This window comes from Akebia trifoliata, chromosome 3 (genome assembly GCF_017979445.1).
Source record: "Akebia trifoliata isolate Shusen 1 chromosome 3, ASM1797944v1, whole genome shotgun sequence".
NCBI classification, from domain to species: Eukaryota; Viridiplantae; Streptophyta; class Magnoliopsida; order Ranunculales; family Lardizabalaceae; genus Akebia; species Akebia trifoliata.
This window is the reverse complement of record NC_141377.1, coordinates 29,113,284-29,124,243: the sequence shown is the minus strand read 5'-3', so window position 1 is coordinate 29,124,243 and position 10,960 is coordinate 29,113,284. Positions and strand designations below refer to the sequence as shown.

Below are 10,960 nucleotides of genomic sequence, written 5' to 3'. Positions count from 1 at the left end.
ATCTCGATATAAGTATGATCTAGTGAAAAATCAAATGGAGCATATTGATACATATATTGAGATCTACACTGAACTCATCTATCATGTCATGTGGCATGATTTGGTCTTATCTAAGTAAAGAAAGAATCTTAATAGGAAAAAACTCCTAATTGAGAGGAGTAAGCTTATTTGGATAAATACTAATAGGATAATTACAATTCTAGATGAATCATGATTTATTGTCTTCCTTTAAAAACCATGTTTTTATCTAATTAAGAAGGGGGGCATTGATTGTAAAAGAGATATGGAGTTCTGAGGCGATTATCTAACAATATGAACATGCGTGTAATAGGATTATTTGGACTATAGTGGAATGGCTATTAAGGGGCCTAGGGATGTAATAATTGGATTCCATGACGAACCTTATAAAAATCTTTTGTCATATTCCTTTATACATTTTTCTCTTTCTTGTTATTGATAGTTGGAGGAATTCAAAAAAATTCCCCAACATCAAATTCTTCCAACAATCAATCACATAAAAGAGTCAAATGCATAATTGTTACATGCATATTCATTATATTACATGGTAACCCTAGACCTCCATTTTCCAAATCTGACCTTGCGGTATTTTCTTTAAAATCTGAATATTTGTTGTATCATATCTTCTGCAACTAATGCGAGCAACCCTAGATCATTTCCCCACTCCCTTATTCTTAACAACAAATGTGAATACCACGAAATAAAGTAACATGCACTCCTAACCCGAACAATTTTCCAACACTACCCACAACTTTGGTTGTAAAACAATACTTAATAGGTCTAGTCCTAGCTTCCCTAACCAACCCCTAAAGTTGTTACCATACAAATTTCTCAATGCTAATCCTCAGAGATATCCCTTAAAGAGTAGATATATCAGTTTGATTTGGTTAATACTCCATTAAAGAAGCCTCGGTTCTTCAATGAAACCCCAACAATCAAATTCATAAGAGAGCAACATTCCGATAAGCAGATCCCATGGATGACACCAAATTATGGGGGAATTTTTTGGATTTCTCCAACAATCTATCACTTAAAAAGAGTAAAGTGCACAAAGGAAGAAAAAAAGAAAGATTTTTACGAGGTTTGTCATGGAATCCAACGAATATATCCTTCAACTCCCTGAGAGTAATTCCACTATAATCCAGATAATCTTGTTACATGCAAGTTATCTTGATACATGGTAGTGTAGCGTCAAACCTCCATTTTCAAGATTCCTTTACGATACATGTCCCTATTCTTAGATAAAAAATAGACCTCTTGAAAGAATGCAATAAATCCTAATTAATATAGAATTGTAACTGCCCATTCTGTATTTATCCAAATAAGATAACTCCTCTCAATTAGGACTATCTCCACATTGAGATTCTTTCCTTAACCAGATAAGATCAAATCATGCCACATGGCATGAAAATGGGTCCAAGTATAGATTTTGGGGAACACACCAACATGCTCCCTTTGACCAATATTAGATGTCAAGATCATACTTGTAACGAGATTTGCACCAATTTGTAGCACACGACTAGTCCGGACAGGAGTGATTCATCCACCCCTCCCCCCCCCCCCCCCCCCCCCCCCAATTATCACATAGCACTCTAGATGTACACTTCCACTCTAACCATCCAATTTTAAGTTCTATGGACAATATCCTCCTCAATCTCTCCACCGTTATTGGCAATAGAACTAAGGTAAAGCAAAATGAAGGCTTAAAGATATCTTCAAGCCATCAATTTTTACAGCTATTCTGTTATGTGTGTGCCATTACTAAAATTCCACTTCATATATTCAGTCTTTGTCTTATTTATACTAAAGACCTTGGACTCCAACGTATCTCTCTAGATGTCTAGCTTATGTTGACTCCATCCATATTCTCATTAACTAGCACTAAAATCTGCAAATAACAAATACCAAGGGATTTGCCATCGAATATGAAAAGTTTCTTTAATTTTAGTGTCCATTGGATCCAAATACATCTCTACAATATCATCTACCATACATGAACTGTAGGTTTTCTAAAAATACCGAATCCCTCAACATATGGAATAAATTGTACAACAATTAGGCATGTTGGGTTTGTATAGTCAATGTGAACACCGAAACCGGTGTCCGTGTCCTAGTTTCCTAGCATATGAGGGATAAGGAAAAGAAAAGCAGGGTTACAATAGAAATAGATAAGCTTATTAAAGTTTGTTCAAGTGAGGTAGGAGTTCAACACGGCAATGTCAATGGTAAGGTTTGTAGCTGAAAAATACGCTACTAAAAAGACACTCTTAAGCAAGGTTTGAAATTTCATTTCAAGGCAATGTTTCAGTTAGGAGAAAAACTGAGATGGTCTTGATAGAAACGCTCAGCAACCATCCTTAATATTCCCAAATAATTCTCAATGTTTCATTCTGATCCAGCCTTAAACGGGAATGTTCAGCCAAAACATTTGGAAATAGAATGGAACTTTGAAACATGCTCTTTACAACCTCCTCGATGAAAAATATTTATTGTTTCCATGAAGGTCCAACTAGAGGTGCAAATCTTAATGAAAAATGCCAAAATGGCATCTAGGAAATGATGTAGTGAATCCTTTAACACTAAGGTGAGACCAGCCTCTTCTAGACAGGACATATTTCTCAGGTGGAGATATTGATAAGTTTCCTAGGAGGCCACAGCCAATGGCTATAGACTGTGTCAGCCAGCTGACAACATCCACTCGGACGCATATAATTACGTATCTCAACCCTAGGATGTTTTTTAATAAAGGGTCTAAACAAATGCGAAACTAGAATGACCTCAACCAGATATGAGACTGGAAAAACTAAAGAAATTTTATGTTAGAACTTAGATGATAATTAGTAGCTAACTTCGAGAGAGGCCTTTTGCTTATATACATATATTAGGGTATAGTCATCCAGCTAGGGAACAGATACTATGATGTCCAGAAGTTAAGTATCCCCTTAGGTCTAAACGTTATGATAGGTACTCATTTAGTTCCATTAGGTGGACTAGAGATCTTCCTCAGACTGATATCCGTGATTCGCTATTCAGATATTTAATTCTAATTTGTTACAGAGCCTTAAATTTCACCATACCATTTAACTAAATAAATTGGCTGTACATTGGATGGCCAGCTTTGGTTTTTAAGCTAAATTGTTTAGGAAGCATTCAAAAACATAACTGACCATTAAGCACAACCAGCTTAAATAAGAATAATAATCATTTTCATCCGCACAATCAATCAATTGTCCAATATGAACTTGAACAAACTTGGCACATAAATCCATCTTATATTCAAGTAAAAAATGCAGGGAAAACAACCCAAAAGCAGTAAATCAGATATGCAGCACAAGCTAATCGTGCATTCATGAAACTTGAAGAGGTGGAAATATTTTCAAATAAAACTCAAATATAATCAAGAAGCTTAAAGTAGATGATAATATACACAGAAAGAGAGAACAGGGCAAACACATGCTGCCAGAAGAGGAGTGCCGAAGCCTCACTAACTGCATAACCCCTCAAGCTAGCAATCGCTCCCAATAAGATGGCACTTGGCGTTGTGTATTGTAACAAAAGCACGAACCTATACATCTGATCACCACGGACCAAAAAGTTCAGTTTATCAGCCAAAGCAACAACCCCAATACCCACCAAAGGTAGAACCAAAAGCCTTGCCACACTAATACCAATTGTAGTTCTAATACCGAGTTTAGAATCATTAGGTCCTTCGGCAAGCATTCCACCGAGAATAAGCATCACAGAAGGAACCATTGCACCCGCTAAGATTTCTAGACTATCTGTGATGAAAGAAAGTGGAGCATCGTATCCAAAGACGAATGACTTGAGTTGTGGCACCATTCCAACAATAATTGCTAAAAGAGAAGCTATTGTTGGGGGTTGAAGGATGTGTTGTATTGGAGTTTGTTCAGCAACAATTCTAATCCTTCGAATCATCCTTGGCTCCGCAAAACACCTAATCGACTTGGGACTATTACTGCTTCCCCCCTCCGCTAAATCAACATCAGTAATAGAAGTTTGTGAAACATTCGAGACACTATTAAAGATACTGGCAATAAAGGGTGTCATGGAATGCTCGGTTTCTTTATCCTCCATTCCTGGCCATTCGGCTTCAACAAGGAGAGGCCTACTAATATCGTTAACTGGGTTTTGTTCCTCAATCTCCATCTCAATTCCCTCCTCAACGATCTCGTAATACTCCAATGGGGGCTCCATCATGTGATAAACCAACGTATACACAAGAATTACACCAACCCATTGTGCAAACGAGACGTAAGCAACCCCCGTTTTGTGGCAATGTGGACCGAATGGGTTGTCTGCGCTATGGCATACCGACCCAACAATGGCGAATGGGATATTTCCGGTGTTGCCAAACGCAGTCATTATGACGGTGAATCGGAAGAATTGAGGGGGTGGGCGGCATATAATTGCTACAATGTAACCCAATATGCAACCGATAACCATACTAATTACAACATTTACGGGGATGAACCACCACAAGGCCACATTTTTTAGGGTAATGGATTCACCAAGGTGGGTGAAGATAAGGCACGGTAAGAATAGAGCGAAGATGAGCTTACTAAGGAGCTTGAAAGTGGCTCTAGGTACGATTTGGGTTTTCGGGTGTGCAAGAACTAGGCCAATTACTGTGAGGGAGAGGAGTTTCAATAAAGGAACAACAGCACTTTGAAGATTTTCTTCTAAGAATCCCGACATTTTTCTTTCTTTTATGTTTTTGGAAATCTAGAACACCACCTGTTTGAAAGAATTCCTCTAATAAATGAAACTAATCTAGATCAAGAAGAAAAAATATTGACTCGAAAGCGGATGAACGACCCTACAAATGACACCAACATAATCGTTCATTCAGGAAAACCATTATCTGTTGCTCTTAAACGACTCTCACCTGTAGAGATGAAAGAGCGTAGAGATCGTGGGTTATGTTATAATTGTGATGAGAAATTCTCCCAAGGTCATAAATGTAAAGTTCAGTAGCTTTTCCTTTTAGAGGGAAATTGGCCAAAAGAAATTGATGAAATTGGCGAGCGAGATGATGGAAAGGAAATTGAAGATGAAGGGGAGGGAATACTTTCTAGATTGAAACCTTGAGGACAAGGTTTTTTTACAAGGGGTAGAGAATGTTCTGTGCCTAGAAATTTATTATCTTGTATCAAGATTTGATGCATCTTGATGTATTTTATTTTAATTGTTTTAGAATTTCAATTAGTTAAGGAGTTTTAAGTAGTGGGTAAGGGTAGTTCTGAATTGTGTAGGAGTTATGGAGTATGGAGTTATGATTATGGGGTAGTTACTTGAATGAATAGGAGAGTGGGTAGTTTGGATAAGTGGGTAGTTAATGTAGTATTTCTTTGTATTTAAATTTATTATGAGATTAATGAAAAGATATGCAGAAAAATTATTATTAAGATCCTATTGGATTTTGGAGATTCACCATCTCGAATTGGTGGCCTAGGAGGTCCGATTTCCCTCGAATGAGATCAATCTCAATCTATTTCTTTTTTTTTTATTATTTTTGTGAATCCATTTAAGTAGGTACGTAACATTTGCTCAAATTTTTGTATTTAAATCATTGTAGAAGGAGGAAGAACTCACAAAACACAGACCTCAAAGAGAGGAGAAGGGATGAGGTTCACGAAGAGAGCCACCTTTTGAAAGTGGGATCATACATCACATGAGAGATCATCATAAGATCATGAGATCGCGTCTCATTGACTCACATTGTTGGTGAATATTTTAATTTTTAATACCCATGTGTTTTCAAATTGATGACAAGCCCCTGACCTAGGTCTTTTGAGAGACTAACCAACACAATACCTAAAATGCCCTCATCATCAAGTAAAAAACCCTTGACTTTCTATCCATGGAACCCAATATCACAAACATGGTAGGACTTCTAGAAAAGTAGAAAAATGATAGAATTTTGAATACAAAGATCAAGGATTTTTTTTTTTGGAAAATTACTTAATGGTCCATCATGCTAACTTTTCTTTATGATTAGTTCTTGACTTTTGGGGTGAGCTAAATAATCCATTTAGCAAATTCCTCTATTCTAAACAACCCTGAATCTCACTCTAGACATTTCTCACAATTAAAATGTTAAAATTTTCCTAATCATTCAAATTCACCATTTTTCATTCAAAAAAATTTGGATTTTCGGCATCCTGATTAAGTTTTGGAGACTCCATTTTGATAAAGAGGATTTAAGAATGAAAAGGAAGCCATTTTCAAGCATTTTGAAGATATATATATATATAAAACAAAAACTATTTATATACATTTTACTTCTTTTTTTTTAATCAAAATCAATCAAGGATTGTTCTTTTTATTTGAAAGCATCTACGCAAGGCATTATGTAAGGTTTTAAGTCAATTTTTCTATGTATTTTAGTTGAAAAAGCTTGAAAAAAAAATGAAATCAAATAAATTTTACAACTTCGATGTCAACAATTTTATTTTTAAGTTCAATATTTTTATTGTCTAGGTCGACAATTTTTTTTAATTATTTTCGACCTAGATAATAATTATTGTCGACCTCAACCGTTGTATTTATTGTCGACCTCACTAGTTTTTATTATTGTCGAGGTCAACAATAATTAAAAAAAAAAAAATTATTGATCTCAACAATAAAAATATTAAACTTTAAAAAAATTGTCAATCTTGAAGCTGTAAAATTTACCCAATTTCATTTTTTCTAGTTTTTTTCAATTAAAATACATGCAAAGATCGACTTAAAACTTGACATAATGACTTGTGTAGAGGATTTCAAACCAAAGAACCATCCTTGATCAATTTTGATCCAAAAAAGAAGTAAAAGAATTGAAAAACTCTAATTTCATTTTTTGTTATAAATCGTCAAAATAAATAAAAATATATACATTTAAAAGTTCAAAATGAAAAGCATACAATTTCCATTCTTCATTCACAATCAAAAATCATCGAAAATGATTGGAATCAACGTTGAAAAACCAAATATGTGAAGAAGAAAAGAAAAAAAAAAAGGTAGTTTCAATATTTCAAAAATGTTATAACCTAAGATGAGGTTGGGAACTGATTAGAAAAGAGGGATATACTAAATGGACTATTTAGTTCACCCCTAAAAGTCAATGATTAATCAAGAAAAAAGTTAGTATCAAGGACCATTAAGTAATGTTCCTTTTCTTTCATTTTTTGCAAGAGATTGGCAATCATTCATCATATATGAGGTCAAAATTTATTTTCAATTTAAAAATACAGGGTGCATCAAACACTCATTAAAACATGGAGAGGTATATCCAAATCACTCTTTTTAAATTCAATTTCCAATGGCATCCAAAGTTTTGAAACTTATCCTAAGTTGAGATGAATTGAGACTTACCACGATTTCTAAGACAATGAGCAAGAAAGTCATTGTGGTGACATTTAAGTTGTGTATTCAAGATGACTAGTATGATATTTTGAAAATCTTGAGATTTTGTGATATTAAAATTTTAAATGTTTATAATCTATATAAAATGAGATTTTGTGATTGAGGATCTATTAATCTATTTTTAATAGAAAAATAATTATTTAAATATAAAATATATCTATAATAGATTTTAAATTATATTTTAAACGATTGAATCATTTGAAGTGAAATGATTTGGATGAGTAGACTTCATCTTAAAGGGTGTCAAGATGAGAGGAGCTGCAGAATATGAAAACCATGGTCTTCTGGTAAAGGTGAATTCAATGGGATTTGAACCTAGGACATGGGATCAACTCTTCTCAAGCCTTTACCACTTAGCTAAGTGGCACCTTCCAAAATGCTCCACACACACACACACATTCACACTTCACTAGTTAGAATTTGCCCATCCCTATGGCACAAACATCCTCTTCAGGGTTAAGGGGTTAAAGTAAAAAAAGTTAATAAAATTGGAAAGATATTATTGAAAAATGAGGGTGAAGAAGAAATACAATAAAAGTGGAGGGGTTTATTGAAAAATAGGAGAAGAGGAAAGGTAGTGCATAATGTTGAGGGGGTATTTCTTATTTGAGTTTTTTTTAATAAAATTAGAAGAATATTGTTAAAAATCTTTGAGGTTAAGAGGTAAAAGAGGGAAAATAATAAAATCAGAAAAGTATTATTAAAAAGAGTGGGATGAGAAAAGATAATAAAATGGGTTAAAGGAGTAAACGAGGAAAGATACTAAAGTTGGAGGAAATTATTTGAAAAATGGGTAAAAGAGGAAAGATAGTTGGATGAGATATTTATCTCCCATAAAATTGTAGTAATGACAAGACCCATCGTGAAATTTTATTATTAACTAGATATATTAATCTTTTTTCGGCTAAGGGAATAAAAAAGAAAAGACAATAAATTAGTAAGTATTTAACTTTTTTTTTAAATGATGTGGATCTCAGGTAAATGTCTGTTGAGTGATAAAGTAAGGTTTAGTTAATAACAAATAAAAAATAACAATAAGTACCACTTGATTGAGTGGTAAGACTTTGTAGAGGTTCTTCTTAAAGTCTTAGGTTCAAACCCATTAAACCCTTTTTTATACTAAAATGTTAGTTGTTAACCATTAATCCCACCAAGCAAAACAGAAAAAAAAAAAAAAAAAAAAAATGTAACTAATAGGAAGAATTTTTGTGAGAATGACCTTTATGGTGAGAAGAAGCCATTGCCCCCCTGGACTTAGTTCTTCTCTCATAAACAATTGAGAAATCACCTAAATACCCTTTTCTTTAACTTATAACCATAACCCCTTGACTTCTCTTTAGAATACAGATTATGGCACTTCAATGTTATGCCTTAAGTATAGTTTGCCCCCCAATGGAAAATCCTGGATCCACCCTTGCATCATAGTTTCTTCGATAAAAGTTAGCTGGACTCAACAAATTGGTTTTTTTTCCAAAGGTGCTTGTACGGTTCCTAAGGGATAGAATTTTGTCTTATCATCCCAGTGGTACCGATTGTATTAAAGAAGAATTACAAGGTGTTTTATTTTGTAATTTAAGATTCTCACGAAGAATAATTATATTGAACAAAAATGCGAATTTGACCAAACAAAAAGGCTTCAAGGAAGATAAAACGAGAGTTGCTATCAAACTAGGTCGGTGGGTTTTCAGCCATATCTTCCCACTCACATTGATGAACGTGGGATTCCTTGATTCCTTATTTTTTTTGTCTCTTTCTGTAATTTTCTCTTCTAATCTTCTCCTCCAAGGATGAGGTATCCCTCTCTCTCGTCCTTCCTTCGTCTCTATCCCTTTGATAATCAAACACGTCACAAATCATCAGCAATTTTTTTTTTCTCCTAAAATGTTCTCACATTTTGACTGATGGATAGAATACTGAGGGTTAGGACTGGTCCATGGCGAGTTGGATTGGTACCGATCCGATGAGGAATTTATTAGATCCAGTACAAATAGAAAAATCAGTATGTTCGAAACGTTCCAAACCCAAACAGATTTGATATAATAAAATTTTATATATTAAATTCACTAAATATTTAAATTTATTTTTAATATTTTAAAATTAAGAATTATAACTGCATAACTCATGTACCAAACACGATTTATTTCTGCCGTGAACCAAGTTTGAGTTGACTCGACAAATTTTAAAAAGAGTGCTGATTTTTTAACTAGAAATTAAGTCTTCACTCCGTCAATACTCAGTGGCCACTACGTCACAAACTGTTAAAAATGGCTAAATAATGCAGAAAAAACGATGGACTAAAGCTGTCGTTTATATACGACGGTTTTCACCTATTGTTTAACCCTTAATGACGATTATAATAATCGTTTATTAATAACTAATTTAATCCGTCATTTAATTAGTAAAAGAATCACTATTGCCACACCAAAGTTTACTAATGTTACATTGTTTGGTGTGGTGTTAAATAAAATGTGAGTACTACTATTGCCGCACCAACCTTTACCAAACCAAAATTTCGATCTCTTCTCTGTATCTTCTTTCTCAAGGACAACCTAGAAATCATTTTCGATTTCTTGTCTGTTCTTCTTCCTCTAAAAAAAATCCTAGAGTTTTATCAAATCCCATTTTCGGTTTCTTCTCGATTTCTTTTCTCACGATTTTGAGTTTCAGACTTACTAAACCAGGCGAGGTTCGCGCGGTAGTTCTCTCTCTCTCTCTCTCTGAGCATAATGTTTTCTACATCCATTTGAGAATGATCTGTATCTATTTCTTTAATTTAAGCTAGGTTTTACTTGAATAATGGAGATTTCTTCTTTACTTTTATTTCTTCACAAATCTCAAAGTTCTGTTACGGATTATGTGATTCCAGTATTGATTCGAAGGTTCGCTCATTAATTTGCATTTCTACTATTTGTTTAAGGTTTAAAATCTTGAGGCATTGTTTCAATTAGTAGAAAAACCAAAAGAGTCTTGGTTGAATCATTTCAAAACAATTTGAAACATCTTGAGAACTGGAATGTTTCAGTGTTTTGAGGTTAATGTTTCGTTCTGATCTTGGCCAAAACTTACTTCCATTAAGATTTTGGGTATCAACATTATGATTTTGAATTATATTCGCTATATGTTCGTAACCAGATTCACCTTATTTGGTTGATATATGATTTAACTAAAGGACTATAATGCCATATTAGATATATCATATTTATGCTCTTGATGTTCTACAGGCATCTTGTAATGCACTTATATTTTAATTGGCCAAAATAATTAAACTAAGAATAGCGTTACAGGCTGAAAAATCTTATCATGGTTTTAACAAAATATATTATTCTTAAAATGAGTTATTTGCATCTAAGGAGGTGCTTAGCCAACCAATAGAGGTTTGCCAGTCTATCAAGCCACAATGTTGTGCTTAACTTGGAAATTTCATATCAAATTTCATGGGGTAATTGATACTTAGTTTTCTTCCTTCATCATCATTATTAGTGACTTAAAGTTGCAATGTCTCTTTGGCTATATGAAT

At 33.8% G+C, this 10,960-nt stretch overlaps 1 pseudogene; it reads right to left on the bottom strand.

Moving 5' to 3' along the window:
• Positions 1-3,270: 3,270 nt before the first annotated feature.
• Positions 3,271-5,147, bottom strand: LOC147406292 (protein PIN-LIKES 2 pseudogene; annotated as a pseudogene).
• Between the last annotated feature and the right edge of the window lie 5,813 nt (positions 5,148-10,960).